The sequence below is a fragment of the Chrysemys picta genome, chromosome 4 (assembly GCF_011386835.1).
Source record: "Chrysemys picta bellii isolate R12L10 chromosome 4, ASM1138683v2, whole genome shotgun sequence".
Lineage (NCBI taxonomy): Eukaryota > Metazoa > Chordata > Testudines > Emydidae > Chrysemys > Chrysemys picta.
The window spans coordinates 68,427,416-68,449,483 of NC_088794.1; the positions used below are offsets into that span (position 1 = coordinate 68,427,416).

Genomic DNA, 22,068 nt, shown 5'->3' on the forward strand with positions numbered 1-22,068 from the left:
AGTTCAGCCGGAGGCAGACACCTGGCATAAAAAAAAAAAAAAGCCCAAACTGTTGAAGTTTGGGAAAGAGATACGTAACTGAAAACAGTGTCTTCTAATAAGAAGTTAGGCAACCTTCATGTGCTTTGCATTTTACACTTGGCCCAACTAGTAAGACTGTCGCAATAGCTGTGTTTAGAAGATATTTATTTTGCTGCATTACATATTTAGAAAGGAGGAGACATTCTTCCCTTAAAAAGATCAATAGTATTTCCAGTTTACCGGCTTCATGCATCTGTACTAACTGCAAATGTGGAACAAATTAGAACCGTCGCTCTCAGTCCAGAATATTTAAAAATCTGCTTCACCAAGATTTTACTGGATTTTTGATACAATAGACATTTGGGTGAGGAGATATTTCCACATGGTGGCACGACTCTACAAAGAAAAATGCTCTTGGTCACTTATATATGTTACTGTAAAGAAACTATCAAACTCAGGTCTATATATAAGACAAGATGATAGATTTTAGTGCCTAGCAGTTCTTAGTTTTAGTTTATATTATTGCAATCAAGTCCTTGAGGACCAGGATTCTTGACTGGCTATAGGAATGTTGACACCCCCCTCCCCCAAATGCATACAGTATGTAGTACAGAAGCACAGCACAGTTAGTGATAATGCTACTTAGCAGTCTTACATTTCAAAAATACGGCATTCATTAATTTAATTTTGATCCAGCAAAGCACTTAAGCACAGACATCACTTTAAGCATGTGAGTCTGCCCATCGAAATCAATGAGATGACTCAGGCTTAAAATCATGTGTGCTTAAGTGTGTGAGGTGGCATAGGAATTGCCCCCCAAAATCTATGATGGGGTTGGGGACCTATTAAGTTCCTGCCTGGCCTGGCCCTATTGTCTGGGTGGGACTGCATATGGAGACTAATTAACAGGTCAACAGACTTTCATGTAATTGAACAGGGGGAGTGTGACTTCTGAACAAAGACAAGGGGTTGGTTGGCAGTGTGTTGATTTTCATTGGAGGGGTGGGAGGTCAATGCAAAGCCAAAAAACCTAGGATTGGCTCAGGGGTCACATGATGATTCAGGGTCAGTCAGATGGTGTTGGAATGAAGCAACTGCAGATCCAGAAAATTTGATTGTGGTGTGAGGGAAGGAGAAGCAGAGTTCCGAGGGGCTGACAGAGAAAGTAGCTTGGTGCCAGCAGGGCAATCCAGGCTAATCCAGTGGCCATGAGAACTGGAATGAGCCTATGCAATAGGACCAAGGACTCATCCTCCCGAGCTGACATTGTACCTTAACTTCAGAACACAGAGAGTTTGGAGGCAAAGTGTTCCAGCTTTGGCACACTGGGTGCATGCACACCTACGTGGAAAACATGGTTGCATGTAATCAAAGAAGAAAACTTGGTGAATTTTTAGTAATTAGGCTGAAAAGGATGCAGAATAAAATACAGTAAACATGTAACTTGAAAGGGGTGTGGAAGCTTTGCCACAAGACTGAAGGAGACAAAGGAAAACTGAAGACACCGAAGATTGACAAAGTATTATGAAACTGATGAGCTGGGGAATGAGTTCCTGATGGGAAATACCAGGGTACTGGAGAGAATAAGTTTGAATGCCCTCTATAGTGCATTCCACAATGAAAGATCCCTGGAAGGTCAATCAGAAGGCATCCAATACAACACACGGAATTCACAGCCACACACTGAAGTTGGCATATATAGTAAAACCAAGGCTGGATTTTCAGAGAAGTAAGGGAGTTGAATGCTCAAATCCCTTTTGAAATACAATTGAAGATCAGCATCTACCTCCCTTGGGCTCATTTGAAAATCCAAGCCCAAACATTCATGGCTCTAAAACTGTCATAGCATTTAACAAACAAAAAAGAGTTAAAGGCAGTTATCAAAAAAGTGATTAAAAATAACTTATGATTTAACTGTTTTGTGTATTCTATCTTAGTTGCTTACTCAAAAGGAATTTTTTCTACTGCTTACTCCTGTTAACACTGCAGAATCAATTCAGCTTTCAGGAAGGGAGATGTTCTTCATTCCGTTTTATATATCAGTAGAAATTCGGATTATAGAATGGTGAATTGGTGTGGATGAGCCAAACAGAAAACTGCTTGACTGTCAGATTCCAAGTTGAACTTCAGTTAAGAAAATTATCTTTTTACTTGTAAATGAAGAAAATTTGACACCGTGTCAGAGAGGAATCAATATGGAATCTCACACTACCAATAACAGAGTATATGTGGATTTTCCGTTTTCACTTTTTAAAAATATTCTCCTTTTCAGCCCAAGCTTTTCCATGCATAATGTTAGCCTCCCTGGGATTTGTGTGCATGAAAAGCATGAGGAAAATTCATTCCAATTTTGAGCTATTAAAAGGGGGATTAATAAAAAACAATTTACATTTGCAGTTTTGAAAAACAATCATTATTTCACTGAGTAATAAAAGGGATGAACGCACACTCTATACCATGTTGGATGTGAATCTCAATGGGGTTTGAGAAAAACCAATAAAAAATAAGTTTGAGAATAGTTATTTGGTGCTGAGAAGGGAGGATACCCTAGAGAACGGAAGAAAAAAAAGAAGGAGAGTGTTATAATTCACAGTAATGCCCATATTGTGCTAAGAGCCGAAGAAAAAATAGGGATGATTCCTTGCCCAAAAGCATTTACTAATTAAGACTCTGCATGATACAGTACTCTGCCCAAGTTATCAATTGTTGGATTGCTACATGAAATAATAGGCAAAGGCTAGGATATAAAGTGGTCAGGATGATGGGCTATGTATTAATACAATGCTCGGGTTTTTTTTGTTTTTATATGGTATATCCTTATTTGACTATAATAGCAAAGTTGAGGGGCAGCTAATTCCTTTTAGTCTTCAGAAAAGATTTGGGTATGGAGAGGGTAGTTAATGATCTCGGGGGACAGCTCAGGAAGGATGTTCCATGCACGGATTAAAGCATGGAGACGGTTGCTGAAGCAGACACACTTTGTTGAGGCTGATACTGTTGGTGGGAGGAGGGGATTACACAAAGATCGGGATTTTTCAAGAGGTAGCTTAGTAGAGAGAATTAGGGATGGCAAGGAATGAAAACAACGAGGAGTCCAGTGGCGTCTTTAAAGTGCCACTGGACTCCTCATTGTTTTTGTGGATACACACTAACATGGCTACCCCTCTGATACAAAGAATGAAAGAAGAAGATGGGAATTTTTGGCAGGAGAGTCAGGATTTCTCTTTTTAATAAGGAAATTAAACGCAAATTATAACACCATCACAATCAGTTTGCAACAAAGTCAGGATAGATTAATAATGTTAACTCACCCATATTCATTTGTTAGACTGTTAAACACTTACAGTAACTCCTCACTTAAAGTCATCCCAGTAAACGTTATTTTGTTGTTACGTTGATGATCAATTAGGGAACATGCTCGTTTAAAGTTGTGTAATGCTCCCTTCTAATATTGTTTGGCAGCCGCCTGCTTTGTCTACTGTTTGCAGGAAGAGCAGCCTGTTGCAGCTAGCTGGTGGGGGCTTGGAAGCCCAGGGTGGATCCGCAGCCCCCTATCAGCTCCCCGCTCCCCTAAGTTCCCTGTGCAGCAGCTGCCTGCAGTTCAGCTGTGTCCTTCCCCCCACTGCCATGTGCTGCTCCTGCCCTCTGCCTTGGAGCTGCTCCCCGAGACTCCTACTTGCTGTGCCGGGGGGGGGAGGGAAGGAAGAGGGGGGCTAATGTCAGGGTGTCCCTCTCCCCCCTGCTCCTGCACCCCGCTTACCCCATCTTCCATAGAGCTGGGCTCAGGATGGAGGGAGCTTGCAGCAGCTGCGGTCCCAGCAAGCTGATCTAATTAACAAGGCAGTGTACTTAAGGGAAATGCGCATACCTCCCTCCATTCCTGGTGCCTTGCAGAGTGAGAGAGTTAACCTTTGAGGGTTCAGCCAATTGCTAGTTCATCATTTAGCATTAAGGGAAATATCCCACCCTCTGACTCCTCCACCTTTACCAAGGTTCACAATCATCATCACTGTGTACCAGTATTAAATTGTTTATTTAAAACTTATACTGTGTGTGCATGTATATGTGTGTGTATGTATATATATATATATACACATACATACACACACACACACACACACACACACAGTCTTTTGTCTGGTGAAAAAAGTTTCCCTGGAACCTAACCCCCTCATTTACATTAATTCTTATGGGGAAATTGGATTCGCTTAAAGTCGCATTTTTTCAGGAACATAACTACAACGTTAAGTGAGGAGTTACTGTACTTTGTACATGCTTTGTAACATGAGCAATTTAACATTATCATGAGAAACTTTACTTTCCATGTTTTAGGGTAATGATCTTCCTTGGTGTCAAGTTATGAGAGGCCTAATTACTGCTTTTGCTCAATTAAAAATCCTCTGGCACTTTGTACAAAGCGAGAGAGGTATAATTATATCATCACAGCTTCTCAGCCTGGGAATTGCGCCCTCTAGAGGGAATTGCAAACAAATGTTGGGAGGGTTGTGACCACCCCTTCCCATATTACTAACTGAGAGGGTAGACGTACGAAAAAGTTTGGGAACCATTCTTAAATGAGAATTGCATCTCCCATTGGTTCAGAAAGTATATCCAACTGAGATACAAGAGGAATTTTGCCTATAGGAAACCAAGACAACTTAAAAAAATATAATTACACAGCTCAATGCACATGTAAATAAGGTTACAGCTTGTTCAATGATACTTTTGTAAACAGTAGAGCTCAGAAATGCTGCTAGAGGTAATGGATTCCCCTCTCGCCCCCCAGAAAAGAGGGAGTTTTTGAAAATACTGAAAAAGTCAATGTTGCCTCCCATGTCTCTGTCCCGCCCCACCCCTAGGTAAACACGGGGCTGCTGCTCTATGAGATTCTATTGATTTACTGTCTGGGAGCCTTTATTATTTCAGGCTGAAGTGCCATATTTCACTGAGACGGTTGAAAGCAAAAGGAATTATTCTACAGCAAGTTCATTGGTTTTTAAAGAGACATCAAACACACTTGCAAGTTATGCTGTATAAAAGAAAAAAAGTACAGCCTGAGCATCCTAAATTATCATGTCTTTTGCTTTTCAATGGATGTGCATCTTTATAATGGCAAAAAATACTGATTTTTTTTTTAAAGATCTCAATGTGTAAAGCATGTAAATTAACTCCTCTTAAAGGATTTAGAACCAGATATGTGCACAGGAGGCTAACAACATATTAAACTCCTCTAGTTTGTCTTTTGAACATAGAAACAAAACCAACCAAATTTTGTTTTTGTTTTTTTAAAAATGGCCCTTCAACTTTTCATCAAAACTTAGTGAGATTTCTATATATTTATTTTTGCTGTTTCTTGAGAAGTATGCATTCTACAAGACTAAGGAGCAAATTTAGTCCTGGAATGACAACTGCTTTCACCAGGGCTGATTTTGGCTTCAAATTGTGTTTTCATTTTAGTTTTTAATCATATCCATTGAAGTTAGCCACATGGTAGTTTCTCTAGCCCTTATTAAATTTTGAAAAGCTCTTAATGCATCAAGCTTAAAAACTATTTCTTTTCTCATACATATTAAATGTTGTTATATCTCAAAGCAAAACTTAAGATAAGGGAGACCAAATAAAGAATTTGCTGAAAGACTGGAGGGCTTTACTTATACCCAACTTAACATATAGTTGGATTTTCACATTAGTAAACTCAAGCAAGTGAATAAAGACAGTTGCTACCTTTTCACTGTTAACACACTCATCTTTGTACCTTCTTTCTTCCCTCCCTAATCCTCTGGCCCATTTGAGTACATCCTCATTAAAATGCCTTCTTAAGAATTATATGCTTCTTCAGAGAAGCACACTATTCTGTTTCAATAAATACAATTCAATTAGTAATCCTTGTAAGTAGGGCTAGTTCGTTTTTTAAAAAAAAGATTAAATCCCTGTTTGGTGGGAATTTACAGAAATATATTTTTTTTATCAAGAAAATATTGTTTGATGACATTTTCAGTTCTTCAATGAGAAATTTCAAAACAAATGAAAATTTGTTGCATTTGAATTGAAGTTTGTTTCAGTTGTCAAAAACAAACATTTTTAAAATTTTGCATTTGTCCCTTTCTCTCTCATTTTATGGTATTCAGTGGCAGAAAGGGAAGTCTAGAGTTCCCAGCACCTCCCATTCAATTTTTCCTTTTTTCCACTCTAATATTTAAAAAACTTCCTCAACTATGGAATTTACAGAATAACATAAGGATACATTAAATGAAACTAACTGCCAACATGTAACTTTTCAAAGGTTGTGTAAAATTGGAAAAGTCAGAGGAGGGAGAGAATGGGGAAAAACAAAACAAAACACAGAACTCTCCTCCAAGATTTTGAAAAATTTTCAAAACAAAAATTTTAATTTAAAACAAAAAAACTTTGACTCTGAAAAGCAAATATTTCATTTCATTCTGAAATTTTCCAATCAAAGGGGGGGAAAAAAATCAGAGGACAATTTTTGAATCAAAAGTTTGTTTTTTTTCCCCAGACTCTTCCAACCAGCTTTCTTTCTAAGTAATAATATAATCTGCTGTCTGTGGAAAACTACCTTACCAAAGAGCAGCGTGCCCCACTTTTTATTGTACCTATGCTTTCCCCCATACCTTATTCTACACCTATGTTTCTTCAACTGATTCAAGGAGCAGGGACCTTGTCTTTTCATCTGTTTGTAGAGCAACATGCATACCTGTGAGTGGAAGGAGAAGAAGCATGATCCAGTGGGTAGGGAACTGTTCTGTAATGGACACCTCTAGCAGAAAGATCTATTTAAATTCTACTGTGATTCCATCCTTGACCTTCATGTTCTCCCAAGACTGTGAAAAAGGGCACCAATTTTTGATTATTCTTTGAAGACCTTAATTGTACAGGAAGTAACCCAAAACAGATTCCATTTAGGCCACCAGATGACCAATATAAAGTAGTGCTGGAAAGGGGCGCAGACTCCTCCACACTAAGATGTGGGCCCAACTCTGTTGAGTATTGACACAGGCACACAAATACAGACAAGTGAGCTAGAGATGAAAGGCTCTAGATCCGAAATAAAGTGCTGAGCCATTCAGTTGTCATGGGAGAAAATGAAATTTTAGACATGGTTAGCCATGAGGTATAGAACAAAGCTCCAGTGTAATCTCAATACTTGACCATTATCCATATGTACAGCTGGTTGAATAATTTGATATATTGTGTAATATTTTCTTAATAAATTATTCAGACATGTAATTTTCTCCATTACTCTCCCAGTCCTATCCACACAGCCATCCAGCTATATAATTGGTGTAAAAAAATTGGGCCATTATTTACCTGTTTGTATAGTATTGGATCCCTTGCTTTTTCACTAGCTAATACAAATTCATATGCTTAACCGAGCTACATTTTCTTTTTCCTCTCTGCTATTTTGTTAATACAACATAATGTATGTTCCCATAAAAACATGTTTGCGAGGGTTTCAGATTCACATCTGAAATACTTGCAATAATATACAAGGATTTTGCTGATAAATTCTGGTTTAGTTCAGTCAGTATTTATGAAAAATCAGAAATAAGTATCAAAAGCTTTTGATACATCGAATTTAGAATTTTGGCACACAATGTTGACTGCAGTGTCCAACTCTGTACAGTAGTCCCCTAATCCCATCTGTAGATGTATTGTTTAATAAACCTCTAGAGGGAATGGTATTTTCACTCTAGCCTTTGAGTGCTGTCATATGGTATCCATCAAAAAAGGAATTAGGTCTCAGTAGAACTTGAACTGGATTTTCATTGGGCTTTTTTACAATAGCGCTATACCCATATGAAATATATCAGTGATATTATAGCACACCCTAGGCATACTCTGGGGCACCTAGGACACTCAGAGAATACCCTCTTTCCCTTATGAATTTAGAATAAATCAGAAGCAGACTTTAGTACTACAGCTTTTAAAGAAAAGTTTTCATTCCGGATTTGTAATTATCTACAACACACCTTTCTGTGTAAATTCATCTCTCACTGAGAAGTGGATGGTGCAGTAGGATGCTTATGAAATAGAGAAGGGCAGACTCTGTTGAGAGTGGAGACTGACTAACACCTCCGATAAGATACCTCCTGGGAGAGGTTAGCTCTCTGCTGGCATAGCAGACTCCTCCTAGGCTTCTCTCCCTGCAGACCTCAGCCTAGGGGGTATGTTGGAGGCAGGGAAGAGGAGTGGCAGAAAGCTCCACCAATCCCCAGCTGGCAGTTTTTTTTTTAAGGGGCTGTTGCCAAGTGGCACAGGTTAGAGCTCACCAGCACCCTGGGTCCATGTTAGGCAGAGAATGAGGAAGCCACATCTGGCTCCTCTATGCGTGCCCTTATTTCTCCAGAGCCTTCAGACCATAAATTCAACTCTGGCCCAGGTCAGAAGTGATCAAAATCATTACTAGAGATGAATGAAAAGACAAGGTGGTGTTCAGATATATCTTATATGGGAGTGGTAGAAGAGCCTGAATAGAAGGACTGTAGAGAGATTAAGTTCATTTTTATTTCTCTTAAAAAGGAGAGGAGGCTGAAGATTGTTTATAAATCAATTTGACAAATTTGGGGATTATATTAATGAACTCTTAGGAAACAGAGTGCAAAATTCATGTATTTTTTCACTAATTAAAAGTATTTGTAAATTCTTCAGTATGTACTTTTTTTTTTATCTTCAGACCGAACTAAAGAGTTTGATGTCCATATTCCCAGGCTGCACTGTGTTTGTTGGCAACATAAAAGTCAGTGTTTATTGTTTCCGTTTCTTGATGACTGACATCTCTCATGAACAAAAGATTCAAGTTTTTTGACAAAAAAGTGATAATGGCACAACAAGGACTACTTTTTGATTAAATGACAGATTATTTAATACACCAACTGTGATTTACAAATATTTTAATTTCCTTAATATATTTTTAAAGGCAGACAAACATATTCCTTGATGTTAGGACTATAAAACAAACAAGAATAAAAAGCACTGTCATCACTTTGCAGTTTTTCATATATACCATAAGAGAGACTCAAGATTATTCATAATATTCATAAAGGTCCTTACAGTGCAGAATGCATTAAACTAATATTAATGGACTGTTAAAGTTCAAGTATTTTGGATCCAGTCCAGAATACACTTTCGAACTAAGACAGACCTAGGTAATAAAAGAGCTCTTTAAATATCACCATATGAAACCATAAGGATGTTTGTTATGAAGCAGTATTACTTACAGGGTACATTTTCAAGTCATACACAGAGCTTTAGAAACTTCCACTGCCACATAGCCAAGCAAGTTCCATGGAATAATAAGAGAACACCCCCCTCACAGTATCGTATGGTATATTTTCTACAAGGGATGGCAAACAGCACTTTTATATTTGACATGCATCATATTACAGCTTGAAGTTCTTTGAGGTAATCCACTGGCAATGATTCGGTTTGCTGCACTTGACAGATGTGATGAAAATTAACAAATAATACAAAATTAAAGGGTCATGACAGCTTTTGAAGACCTAAGTTGTCTGTTTATCTACAGCACAGTGACAGTACAACTTTCCCCAGACTAATCAATAAAAGTTCAGCACCAAGCTGAAGCCTTCAGCAGAGTCAGCCATAAGGTGCTGCTCACTCAGCAACGAGACCTGACTGGGCATGACTGGTTGCATTAAGATGGCTTCACTAATTCTTAGAACCCAGAGAGTAGTGATACACCTCCTCTCAAAGAGTTCTTCTCTTCAAAGCTTTCTAGGAGCTAGGGTGTAGCCACCTCTAGGCCCTGCCCCCACTGCACATCTCACATCCTCTGGGACATGTACTATCAATAGGGACTTGTGGCTGAAAGTGTCCATCGTGAAATTCTAGAGAAGTAGGTGAGGGATATTCTCAGTGGAGTGTCCTTGCTGTGGAAGTCTCTTCCACCTGAAATCAGGTTGAGATTGACTGTTGCCACCTTCTGAGAATGGTCCAAGACTTGTCTCTTTGCACAGGCCTTTTTTCAGAAAAGCAGACTGCCAAATAGCCTAGAGTGTCATCTCTCATTACCCCACTGTAATCAACATCCAAAGATGATCTAGATCTGAAACATGACATATCCAGAGGAAGAGTCAGAACATGTCCTTGTCAGGCAGCAGTGATGCTTTTTCTAAAGCTTGTAAGCAGAACTGGTAACAAAGTATCTTTTTAAAGGCATGAAAAAAATCTTTTTTTAAATGAAAATTTTTGATTTTTTAATGTAAAACCAAAAGAAATCCACCAAAAAATTCTTAAAGAAAAAATGTTTGTTCTTTCTTTGGAAACTTTTAATGGGGAAAAAAAAACACATAAAAACATATCACTTACTAGGAGAGCTAGTTGTAAAATGGTATCTGGATAGTATAGCGATGAGCGCATTCAAAATTGATAAATGCTTGTCAACTACAAATGTGACCAAAATCACCTACATACAGATTTTTCAAAAGTGATTATATGACTGACTAATGGCAACATATTAAAAAAATATAGCACTGGCACCATCTGTATTCAGGGAGCAGACAAAGTGCAACACTGACTATGCAAGTGTAAATTGCACTAACCTCTTTTTAGCTATTATTCATGTTAACATTGTTTTGGTAAGAGAACTTACTTTAAACATCCTGTCAGAAAAGTGGGGATACCACAAATATTACATCCTCTCAGTATTTTATAACAGACTGATTCTTTACAATAAATCTGTTCAGAGCTAGTATATCTCTGGGCTGAAAGAAAACATTAATACCCTTCCAATAGCTACTCTGGCATTTGATAGATTACTTTTACTAAGCAGAATGTTCCTGCTGTGGAATGGGGAGGGAGTTGTAAAAATATCAGAGACCTACTTCTGTTAAGAAATGAATGCATGATTCCTAAACGCAAACTGGAAATGTTATTTTTATTAGTGATCAAGTTTGCAGCATTTTGTTAAGCATGAAACATTATGCATGGACAAGCCTGATGGTGGAGGGAATACAATTAGTGCCTGATCCCAAAGTCCAGTGAAGTCAAGGAAAGACTCCCTGTGTCAGGTCCTTAAGCATCTCCAAATTTGGATGGCGATTACTGGGAGCATAGGCTGTTTGCAGTGAAATGAAGAGTTTGGTGGACACAAAGCATGCAGATGTCACCAGGAATCTTTCCCAAACTGCTCTAAAATGAAGGCCACACATTGTATTGAGTATTCATCCTTACCTGGGTTTGGCTTTATTCACAAACATAGGTTCTGTAATTAGAACTTAAGTGACTATTTTGTTGATGGTCAAGGCATAATAGAGTGATGGCTATGTTAGCTCCCTTCCAGCAATGAAACTTCTCCTTAAGGCAAACAGTGAACACATTACAAGAGCAATGAGAGACAAATATGACTTGAAAATACACAAATGTAGTAGGAAATTTTTATACAGTGCATTGGATTCATACCTGGGTAACCAGGGCTCTGAGCCTCAAGTGTCTGAAAGGTCAGAGTGAGAAGATGCAGAGGAGGAAAATGATTAGTTATAACTATAACCATAAGTCACGTGGTATTGTTTCCATTTCCTGATTGAATCTGCACAATATTTATTGCAATCATTTGGAATGAGGGCTCATGCATACACTTTTCAGCTCTGCTTTTGAAAATTCCCCGTTCTCCCGCTCAGTTTGAAATTCACATTATATGAATATTTGAGAGAGAAAGCGGATTAATTCAAATGTTCACAGAGTGAACATGAAAGGGACATGAGCATGACTGGAGTAAGTTTATTTCAATATCCAAGTGAATATTTGTACATTTATTTTTGCACTCTTCCCTAAGGCTGTTAATATAGCCAAGGTGAACATCCCATAAAAATCAAAGGTAACAGAGAAAGAACCTTCACTAAAGAAATGTATAATGATCAACATATACTTATGTTATTTAATCAAGGCGCTCGTTGGTATCAAAAAGCCAGAGAGAGGAGAGTAAGAGCCAGAGGGTGCGTGTTAGGCACTGACCTGCACTTGTGGTGGCATGGAGCTACACCCACCCAAAGAGGTTCCCAGCACGCAGAGAGTGCGTACCTGCTTCACCACCATTTAAGGGGAGTGTAACATGTGATTCCCTATATAGATAGTTAGCTCTGTTGGCTGGTATAGAAAGGGAATGGGAACAGTACAACAAAGAAGTCCCTGTGCTCAGGAGAGGGTAGGGATTTTGATTGTGCCTTCATAGATTCATTATATTCCAAGGCCAGAAAGAACCACTGTGATCATGGAGCCTGGCTTCCTGTATAAAACAGGCCACAGAACATCCCCAAAATAATTGTTAGTGATGGAGAATCCACCATGACCCTTAATAAATTATTTCAATGGCTAATTACTCACTGTTAACAATTTACGCCTTATTATGCTTTGCTCCTTGCACCATCCCCACACAAGGGTCAACCACAGAATGGCCTGAAAGACACTATTTGAATAATGAGAGAGATTTGGAAAAGCCCGATATAGTGAAATACTGGGAAATAAATAAATAAAAGTATGATATTTCCTTCACAGTGAAAATGTCTTTAAATGGGCATAGTGTTACAAGCTTTTTATCTTCAGAGTTCAATCTTTTCCCTAGCTTCTCCAAATAGCATTGAATAGACAAAAAAGATACATTTCAGCATAAATCATAAATCATTTTGGGTGATTTACGAGTATGTTACAACCCTGGAAGCTCTGCGAGGCCCATTGGACCAGGATTAATATAAAATTGCACTGAATAATAATACAGTTTACATTAAACATTTAGGCAACGTATATAGTCTTGCAGTTATTAGGCAAGGTTTTAGAGGATAAAATTCTTTCACAATGATGATGCTTATACCCAAGTAATTGACTTCTGTAGATGTTCCTGGGTATAAAGAAAAATGTAATTCTTGATGAATCAGGCCTTAAAATACAACTAGAAGTTAACTAGTACTGCAGGAGAAAAACTTTCCTTTGTTAATATTTTAAATATCATAAATACCAATAATACTTTTTTTTACTTATAACCATTATCCACTTTTGCAATTTTAATTATCATCAATCTCAATAAATGTAATGATAAAAAGAGAAAGAAAGGACTTTGCATATATAGTGTTCTTCACAGGACAATCTCAGAAGCTTTTTTTCCCTGCATTAATTATGTATGTCACAAAGCAACCCCATGTAGTAGGAATTACAGCATTTTTACAAATGAATAAACTAGGTTTCAGAGAGGTCAACTGATTTGCTCAAGGTCACTCCTCAAGTCAGTAGAACAGATGAAAACAGAACCCATGAAACCTGGTGCTGTGTTCTATTTATCAGACCAGACATCCTCCCCTTTTGAACACACCATAAAAATCCAAATAAAAAAGCAACATAGATCAAAACTCTAGCTCAAACTTACTTTAGGAGGACTGGTAAGCCAATGAAGTTAATGTAGTGCCATTTACTGTAGCCACAGTTGATTTTGAAAATTAACTTGCAGTAGCATGAATATGTACATTATCCATCTTTTTTGTAAATATCGTGAATGCCCAAGCCTGGGCTTCTTTCTTAGATAAGCATGAGACTGAAATGAGGAGGAAAGTTGCCTGACAAAGGAACTCAGAATCAAGTGCAGCACCTAAATAACGGATATCTACTTCATTTCTCTCTTTCTTCATGAGTATCATAACAAGAAAAACTACTACACAGAGCTGGAACAGGTACACTAGGAAGAATGCTTTATAGATTGCAAGGCCAGAAGGGATTGTTGTGACCATCTAGTCTGATCTCCTGTATAACACAGGCCATATAGCTTCTCCAAAATAATTCCTAGAGCATGATCTTTTAGAAAAACATCCATTCTTGATTTAGAAACCGTCAGTGATGTAGAATCCACCACAGCCCTTGGTAAGGTGTTCCAATGGTTAACCAACCTGACTGTTAAAAACGTATGCTTTATTTCCAGTTTGAATTTGTCTAGCTTAAACTCCCAGCCATTGGATCGTGTTACACCTTTCTCTGCTTTATTGAAGAGCTCATTATTAAATATTTCTTCCTCATGTAGATACTTGTAGACTAATCAAGTCATCCCTTACTCTTTTTTTTGTTAAGCTAAATAGATTGAGGTCATTGAGATGATCATTATAAGGCATGCTTTCTAATCTTTTCATCATTCCTATGGCTCTTCTCTGAGCCTGCTCCAATTTATCAACATCCTTCCTGAATTGTGAACACCCGAAGCAGACACAGCATTCCACAGTGCCAAATACAGAAGTAAAATAATAGATAATAAATAATAAGATCATACTTAGCCCTGCCTTGAGTGCAGGGAACTGGACTAGATGACCTATCAAGGTTCCTTCCAGTTCTATGATTTCTATAAAATAACCTCTCTACTCCTACTCAAGATTCCCATGTTTAAACATCCAGATATCACATCAGTCCTTTTAGCCGCGGTGTTGCACTAGCAACTCATGTTCAGCTGATTATACACCATGATCTCCAAACCTTTTCAGAGTCACTGCTTCCCAAGACAGAGTCCCTCACCCTGAAAGTATGGCCTACAATATTTGTTCCTAGATGTATACATTTAGCCATATTTAAACATATTGTTTTCTTGTGCCCAGCTTCCCAAGAGATCCAGATTGTTCTGTATCGATGACCTTTCCTTTTAATTATTTACGTATTTTTGTGTCATCTGCAAAATTCATAAGTGATGAGTTTGTTTTCTTCCAGATCATTGATAAAAATATTAAACAGTATAGGGCCAAGAACTGATCCCTATGGGATCCAACTAGAAATACACCCACTCGATGATTCCCCATTTAAAGTTATATTTTGAGACCTATCAGCCAGATTTTTAATTACCAGTAATTTAATGTGTGCCATGTTAATTTTTTACCCCTTAAAAGATTCAGAGCCTATAGAAATTACATTTAGCTATTGAGATATTGTAACTGATGGAGAGGACAAAAGCCAGAATTCAGGAATGATATTTTTATATCTTTATCTGACTTAGTCGGATTATGGGAGGAAAATAGTGTTATATAGCGGGAAAGCCTTAAGAAATTCAAGGAAATATTTTGTATGGTGATCCCAATACCTATACCATTTTGGGTAACGGCTACAGGTTTCCTATCTCACCAAAAACTGAGGAGTCTAGTGAACTGTTAACCTAGGAACTGAACTGTTCCAAGCTGCAAGGAATTCCAGACTTTTATCTGCCGACATAGGCTAAGTATTTGGAAAAGAACTGAGCAATGCTGCAATCTTCTCAAGTTCTGAAGAGAATCAAGTTAACACACTACATATTAAGGCCACACTATATAAACCAAAAAATTCTTTCTGAAAGAAAATTACAGGGAAATAATGCTTTTGTGTATTAAAGTATAGAAGTTTAACTGTTCTGTTGAAACCTTACACTGAAATACAGAACTTCAGCAAAGTGGTGGACGTCTGGAGGACGTAAGGACCACAGATAGATTTACTGCTTAATAGTTTTTGTTTCCAAGTTATTTTATCAACATTCCAAATACTGTTTACAAAGTCTTTGTGTGTATTAATGTTTACTAAGAAATTGTATGGTACACTCCTTCTGAAGCTTACTGGAAGCTAACACCTATATTCAGATTTTGGACTCAAAAGCTCTGGGGTTTGAATGTGTAATCCTCTCCAAAAAGTCCTGAAAAGTCAGAACCCTTTCCTATGCTTCAGCAAGGAATGAGGCTGAGATGCAGAAAATGGAAGTGTAATAAGTATTACCCCAGCATGTGTGTGATCAGAATAGGATATCAATATTTTCCATGTTTCCATGTTTGAAAAGAATATTAAGTAAGATAAAGCACAATTGTAATTTACAAGCTGTAAAATGAGGATAATAATATCACATCACAGGCATGTTGCAAGGTTCAGTTTTACTAATGATTCCAATATTTTTTGAGATAATTGGATGAAAGGTACCATTTTTCTTAGCCACATGTCCAATGCAGTACTACTAGGGCTGGCCGGAAAACAAGAATTCAATGTCACGAAAAAGTTCAAGGTTTCAGAATTTGTTTTTGTTCTACTTTCATGAAAAACAAAAGCTACAAAGACACACATGACTAGCCCTGTGGTTAGAGTACTCACTTAGGATGTGGAAGAGGGAGGCCAAGGTTCAAGTGCCTGTCTGCAATGGGAAGGGCGTTTTCTGACAAAAAATGTGTAGCTGACAAAATCCCAAGCAACTCTATTAAATATTATTTGAGAGAATCTTTATTCTGTTCCTTGAACAAGTGCAGAAAGTAATAGTCTCCAAACATAGAAAAAACAGTGCTTGAAACATGAGAACTTGGATTTTACAGTATGGCTGTTTTGAGCTATTCACTGTTGTATCTAACTTAAACATCTGGGTCTTTCTGTCTCTCTGAAATAAACAGTAAGGTAAGGCCAGAAGAAAAGTAGCAGTTTGTAACAAAGTCTCCAGCACTAAACTGACTCAAAACTTTTTTTTTTTTTGAGAATCCTATTTCCATTGTTGCTCATAGCCTCTCTTGAGATTGTTTACATGGCTGACAAACACATGGTACAGCTTGCATTTCTAATGGTCACCGAGTAGATGAGAAGGAATGCTCTGGTTTGTTAAAATGGTTACTGGAATGGGTTTTAGTCTGGGTATCTTACATAATACTATTTGTCGTACTTTTCCTTTGTTTCCCTTATACGGGGCTGAAAAGAAGTGAACAGTTCCAGAGATGATATTCTGAGGTCATTACATTCTCTGAAGAAATACTAGTTTCAGAGACTCTACTGCATCCAAGAACTACACCTCTACCCCGATATAACGCGACCCGATATAACACGAATTCAGATATAACGCGGTAAAGCAGTGCTCCGGGGGAGGGGGGGGCTGCGCACTCTGGCGGATCAAAGCAAGTTCGATATAATGCGGTTTCACCTATAACATGGGTAAGTTTTTTTGGCTCTCGAGGACAGCGTTATATCGGGGTTCAGGTGTATTAATAATCACAAAGGACCTCTCACAGTGCTATTTACAATATTGGTGTCAACAACCTCAATGTATGTTTATTTACTTTCCATTGAATCCGTTGCATCATTAGGTTAGCAAGTGAGCATACAGGAGAACATACTGTACCATTTTGGAGTAACTGCTGTCTTTCTTAAATAGCTCAAAATGATGTGAACTTTGCACAAGATCTCAAACCACCTGACTCCCTATTCAAGACCACAAGCCTTCAACCTGTAAGATTGTGGTAAAGGGATAATGGAGAAGTGTGAATTGACATATCATAGAATATCAGGGTTGCAAGGGACATCAGGAGGTCATCTAGTCCAACCCCCTCTCAAAGCAGGACCAATTCCCAACTAAATCATCCCAGCCAGGGCTTTGTCAAGCCTGACCTTAAAAACCTCTATGGAAGGAGATTCCACCACCTCCCTAGGTAACCCATTCCAGTGCTTCACCAACCTCCTAGTGGGAAAGTTTTTCCTAATATCCAACCTAAACCTCCCCCACTGCAACTTGAGACCATTACTCCTTGTTCTGTCATCTGCTACCACTGAGAACAGTCTAGATCCATCCTCTTTGGAACCCCCTTTCAGGTAGTTGAAAGAAGCTATCAAATCCCCCCTCATTCTTCTCTTCTGCAGACTAAACAATCCCAGTTCCCTCAGCCTCTCCTCATAAGTCATGTGCTCCAGCCCCCTAATCATGTTTGTTGCCCTCTGCTGGACTCTTTCCAATTTTTCCACATCCTTCTTTAGTGTGGGGCCCAAAACTATCATCCAGATCAGGTTTAATATGAACATAACATAACATAACATAACATAAGAATGGCCGTACTGGGTCAGCCCAAAGGTCCATCTAGCCCAGTATCCTGTCTACTGACAGTGGCCAATATAAGGTGCCCCCAAGGGAGTGAACCTAACAGGTAATAATCAAGTGATCTCTCTCCTGCCATCCATCTCCACCCTCTGACAAACAGAGTCTAGGGACACCATTCCTTACCCATCCTGGCTAATAGCCATTAATGGACTTAACCTCCATGAATTTATCCAGTTGTCTTTTAAAAGCTGTTATAGTCCTAGCCTTCACAACCTCCTCAGGCAAGGAATTCCATAAGTTGACTGTGCACTGTTTGAAAAAGAACTTCCTTTTATTTGTTTTGAACCTGCTGCCTATTAATTTCATTTGGTGACCCCTAGTTCTTGTATTACGGGAATAAGTAAATAACTTTTCCTTATCTACTTTCTCCACATCATTCATAATTTGATATACCTCTATCATATCCCCCCTTGTCTCCTCTTTTCCAAGCTGAAAAGTCCTAGCCTCTTTAATCTCTCCTCATATGGGACCATTTCCAAACCCCTAATCATTTTAGTTGCACTTCTCTGAACCTTTTCTAGTGCCAGGATATTTTTTTTGAGATGAGGAGACCACATCTGTACGCAGTATTCAAGATGTGGGCATACCATTGATTTATATAAGGGCAATAATATATTCTCCCTCTTATTCTCTATCCCCTTTTTAATGATTCCTAACATCCTGTTTGCTTTTTTGACCTCCTCTGCACACTGCGTGGACATCTTCAGAGAACTATCCACGATGACTCCAAGATCTTTTTCCTGATTTGTTGTAGCTAAATTAGCTCCCATCATATTGTATGTATAGTTGGGGTTATTTTTTCCAATGTGCATTACTTTACATTTATTCACATTACATTTCATTTGCCATTTTGTTGCCCAATCACTTAGTTTTGTGAGATCTTTTTGAAGTTCTTCACAGTCTGCTTTGGTCTTAACTATCTTGAGCAGTTTAGTATCATCTGCAAACTTTGCCACCTCACTTTTTACCCCTTTCTCCAGATCATTTATGAATGAGTTGAATAGGATTGGTCCGAGGACTGACCCTTGGGGAACACCACTAGTTACCCCTCTCCATTCTGAGAATTTACCAGTAATTCCTACCCTTTGTTCCCTGTCTTTTAACCAGTTCTCAATCCATGAAAGGACCTTTCCTTTTATCCCATGACAACCTAATTTATGTAAGAGCTTTTGGTGAGGGACCTTGTCAAAGGCTTTCTGGAAATCTAAGTACACTATGTCCACTGGATCCCCCTTGTCCACATGTTTGTTGATGACTTCAAAGAACTCTAATAGATTAGTAAGACACGATTTCCCTTTACAGAAACCATGTTGACTTCTGCCCAACAATTTATGTTCTTCTATGTGTCTGACAATTTTATTCTTTACTATTGTTTCGACTAATTTGCCCAGTACCAATGTTAGACTTACCAGTTTGTAATTGCCAGGATCACCTCTAGAGCCCTTTTTAAATATTGGCGCTACATTTGCTATCTTCCAGTCATTGGGTACAGAAGCCAATTTAAAGGACAGGTTACAAACCCTAGTTAATAGTTCCGCAATTTCACATTTGAGTTCTTTCAGAACTCTTGGGTGAATACCATCTGGTCCCGGTGACTTGTTAATGTTAAGTTTATCAATTAATTCCAAAACCTCCTCTAGTGACACTTCAATCTGTGACAGTTCCTCAGATTTGTCACCTACAAAAGCCGGCTCAGGTTTGGGAATCTCCTTAACATCCTCAGCCGTGAAGACTGAAGCAAAAAATTCGTTTAGTTTCTCCGCAATGACTTTATCGTCTTTAAGCGCTCCTTTTGTATCTCGATCATTGAGGGGCCCCACTGGTTGTTTAGTAGGCTTCCTGCTTCTGATGTACTTAAAAACATTTTGTTATTACCTTTTGAGTTTTTGGCTAGCTGTTCTTCAAACTCCTTTTTGGCTTTTCTTATTACATTTTTACACTTATTTTGGCAGTGTTTATGCTCCTTTCTATTTACCTCGCTAGGATTTGACTTCCACTTTTTAAAGGAAGTCTTTTTATCTCTCACTGCTTCTTTTACATGGTTGTTAAGCCATGGTGGCTCTTTTTTAGTTCTTTAACTGTGTTTCTTAATTTGGGGTATACATTTAAGTTGGGACTCTATAATGGTGTCTTTAAAAAGCGCCCATGCAGCTTGCAGGGATTTCACTTTAGTCACTGTACCTTTTAATTTCTGTTTAACTAACCCCCTCATTTTTGCATAGTTCCCCTTTTTGAAATTAAATGCCACAGTGTTGGGCTGTTGAGATGTTCTTCCCACCACAGGGATGTTAAATTTTATTATATTATGGTCACTATTTCCAAGCGGTCCCGTTATAGTTACCTCTTGGACCAGCTCCTGCGCTCCACTCAGGAGTGAATCTAGACTTGCCTTTCCCCTTGTGGGTTTCCCATACCAGCTGCTCCAAGAAGCAGTCATTTAAAGTATTGAGAAATTTTGTCTTTGTATTTCGTCCTGAGGTGACATGTTCCCAGTCAATATGGGGATAATTGAAATCCCCCACTATTATTGAGGTTTTACTTTTGATAGCATTTCATCATCACTATCACTCTCCTGGTCAGGTGGTCAATAATAGATCCCTAATGTTATATTCTTATTAGAGCATGAAATTACTATCCATAGAGATTCTATGGAACATGTGGATTCACTTAAGATTTTTACTTCATTTGATTCTACATTTTCTTTCACATATAGTGCCACTCCCCCCCGCATGATCTGTTCTGTCCCTCCGATATATTTTGTATCCCGGAATGATTGTGTCCCATTGATTGTCCTCAGTCCACCAGGTTTCTGTGATACCTATTATATCAATATCCTCCTTTATCATGAGGCACTCTAGTTCACCCATCTTATTATTTAGATTTCTAGCATTTGTGTACAAGCACTTTAAAAATGTGTCACTATTTGTCTGCCCTTTTCTGATGTGTCCGATTCTTTATCTGAATGTTTCTCATCTGATCTGGCCCTTACATTATTCTCTTCCATCCTCTGTTCCTGACTAGAACCTAGAGAATCTCTATCAATAGATTCTCTTCAAAGAGAAGTGTCTGTCCAATCCACATGCTCCTCTGCAGCAGTCGGCTTTCCCCCATCTCCTAATTTTAAAACTGCTCTGCAACCTTTTTATGTTAAGTGCCAGCAGTCTGGTTCCACTTTGGTTTAGGTGGAGCCCATCCTTCCTGTATAGGCTCCCCCTATCTCAAAAGTTTCTCCAATTCCTAATGAAGCTAAACCCCTCCTTTCTACACCATCGTCTCATCCACGCATTGAGACTCTGAAGCTCTGCCTGCCTACCTGGCCCTGTGCGTGGAACTGGGAGCATTTCTGAGACTGCCACCATAGAGATCCTGGATTTCAGTCTCTTCCCTAGCAGCCTAAATTTGGCCTCCAGGACCTCTCTCCTACCCTTCCCTATGTCATTGGTACCTACATGTACCACGACCACCAGCTCCTCCCCAGTACTACACATAAGTCTATCCAGATGCCTCGAGAGATCCGCAACCTTCGCACCAGGCAGGCAAGTCACCATGCAGTTCTCCCTGTCATCACAAACCCAGCTATCTATGTTTCTAATAATCGAATCTCCCATTACTAACACCTGCCTTTTCCTAGTGACTGGAGTTCCCTCCCCCGGAGAGATAATCTCAGTGTGAGAGGCTATCCTAACACCATCTGGAAGGAAGGTCCCAAATATGGGAAGGTTTCCCTCTGCTCCCATTGACTGCTCTGCTTCCCTGGGCCTTTCATCCTCCTCAACAACACAGGGGCTGTCTGACCGGAGGTGGGACAATTCTACAGTGTTCCGGAAAGCCTTATCAACATACCTCTCTGCCTCCCTTAGCTCCTCCAGTTCCGCCACCCTGGCCTCCAAAGCCTGTATGCGGTCTCTGAGGAGCTCTTTGCGCCGAATGCAAATATACGCCACCTGCCCACAGGGCAGGTAATCATACATGCTGCACTCAGCACAATAAATTGGATAGCCCCCACTCTGCTGCTGAGTTTCTGCCTGCATGGTTTCCTAGTTAATGAAAGGGTGTTGTTTAAATCAGGAAGTTTTGACTGTAGTTTAGTTTATAGTTTTAAAGAAAACAGCATGGGGCCGGTGCTCCCTTCCCACTCCCCTTCCAAACTCCCTTGTGAAACTCCCTATTAGTAGTCCCTGGTCACAAAG

General features: G+C 38.9%; 1 protein-coding gene across 5 annotated transcripts in view; it reads right to left on the reverse strand.

Annotated features, from left to right (window-relative positions):
- Positions 1-22,068, reverse strand: part of ANO3 (anoctamin 3) — a 390,311-nt gene that overhangs the window by 301,181 nt on the left and 67,062 nt on the right. The gene's annotated exons all lie outside the window — the stretch shown is intronic.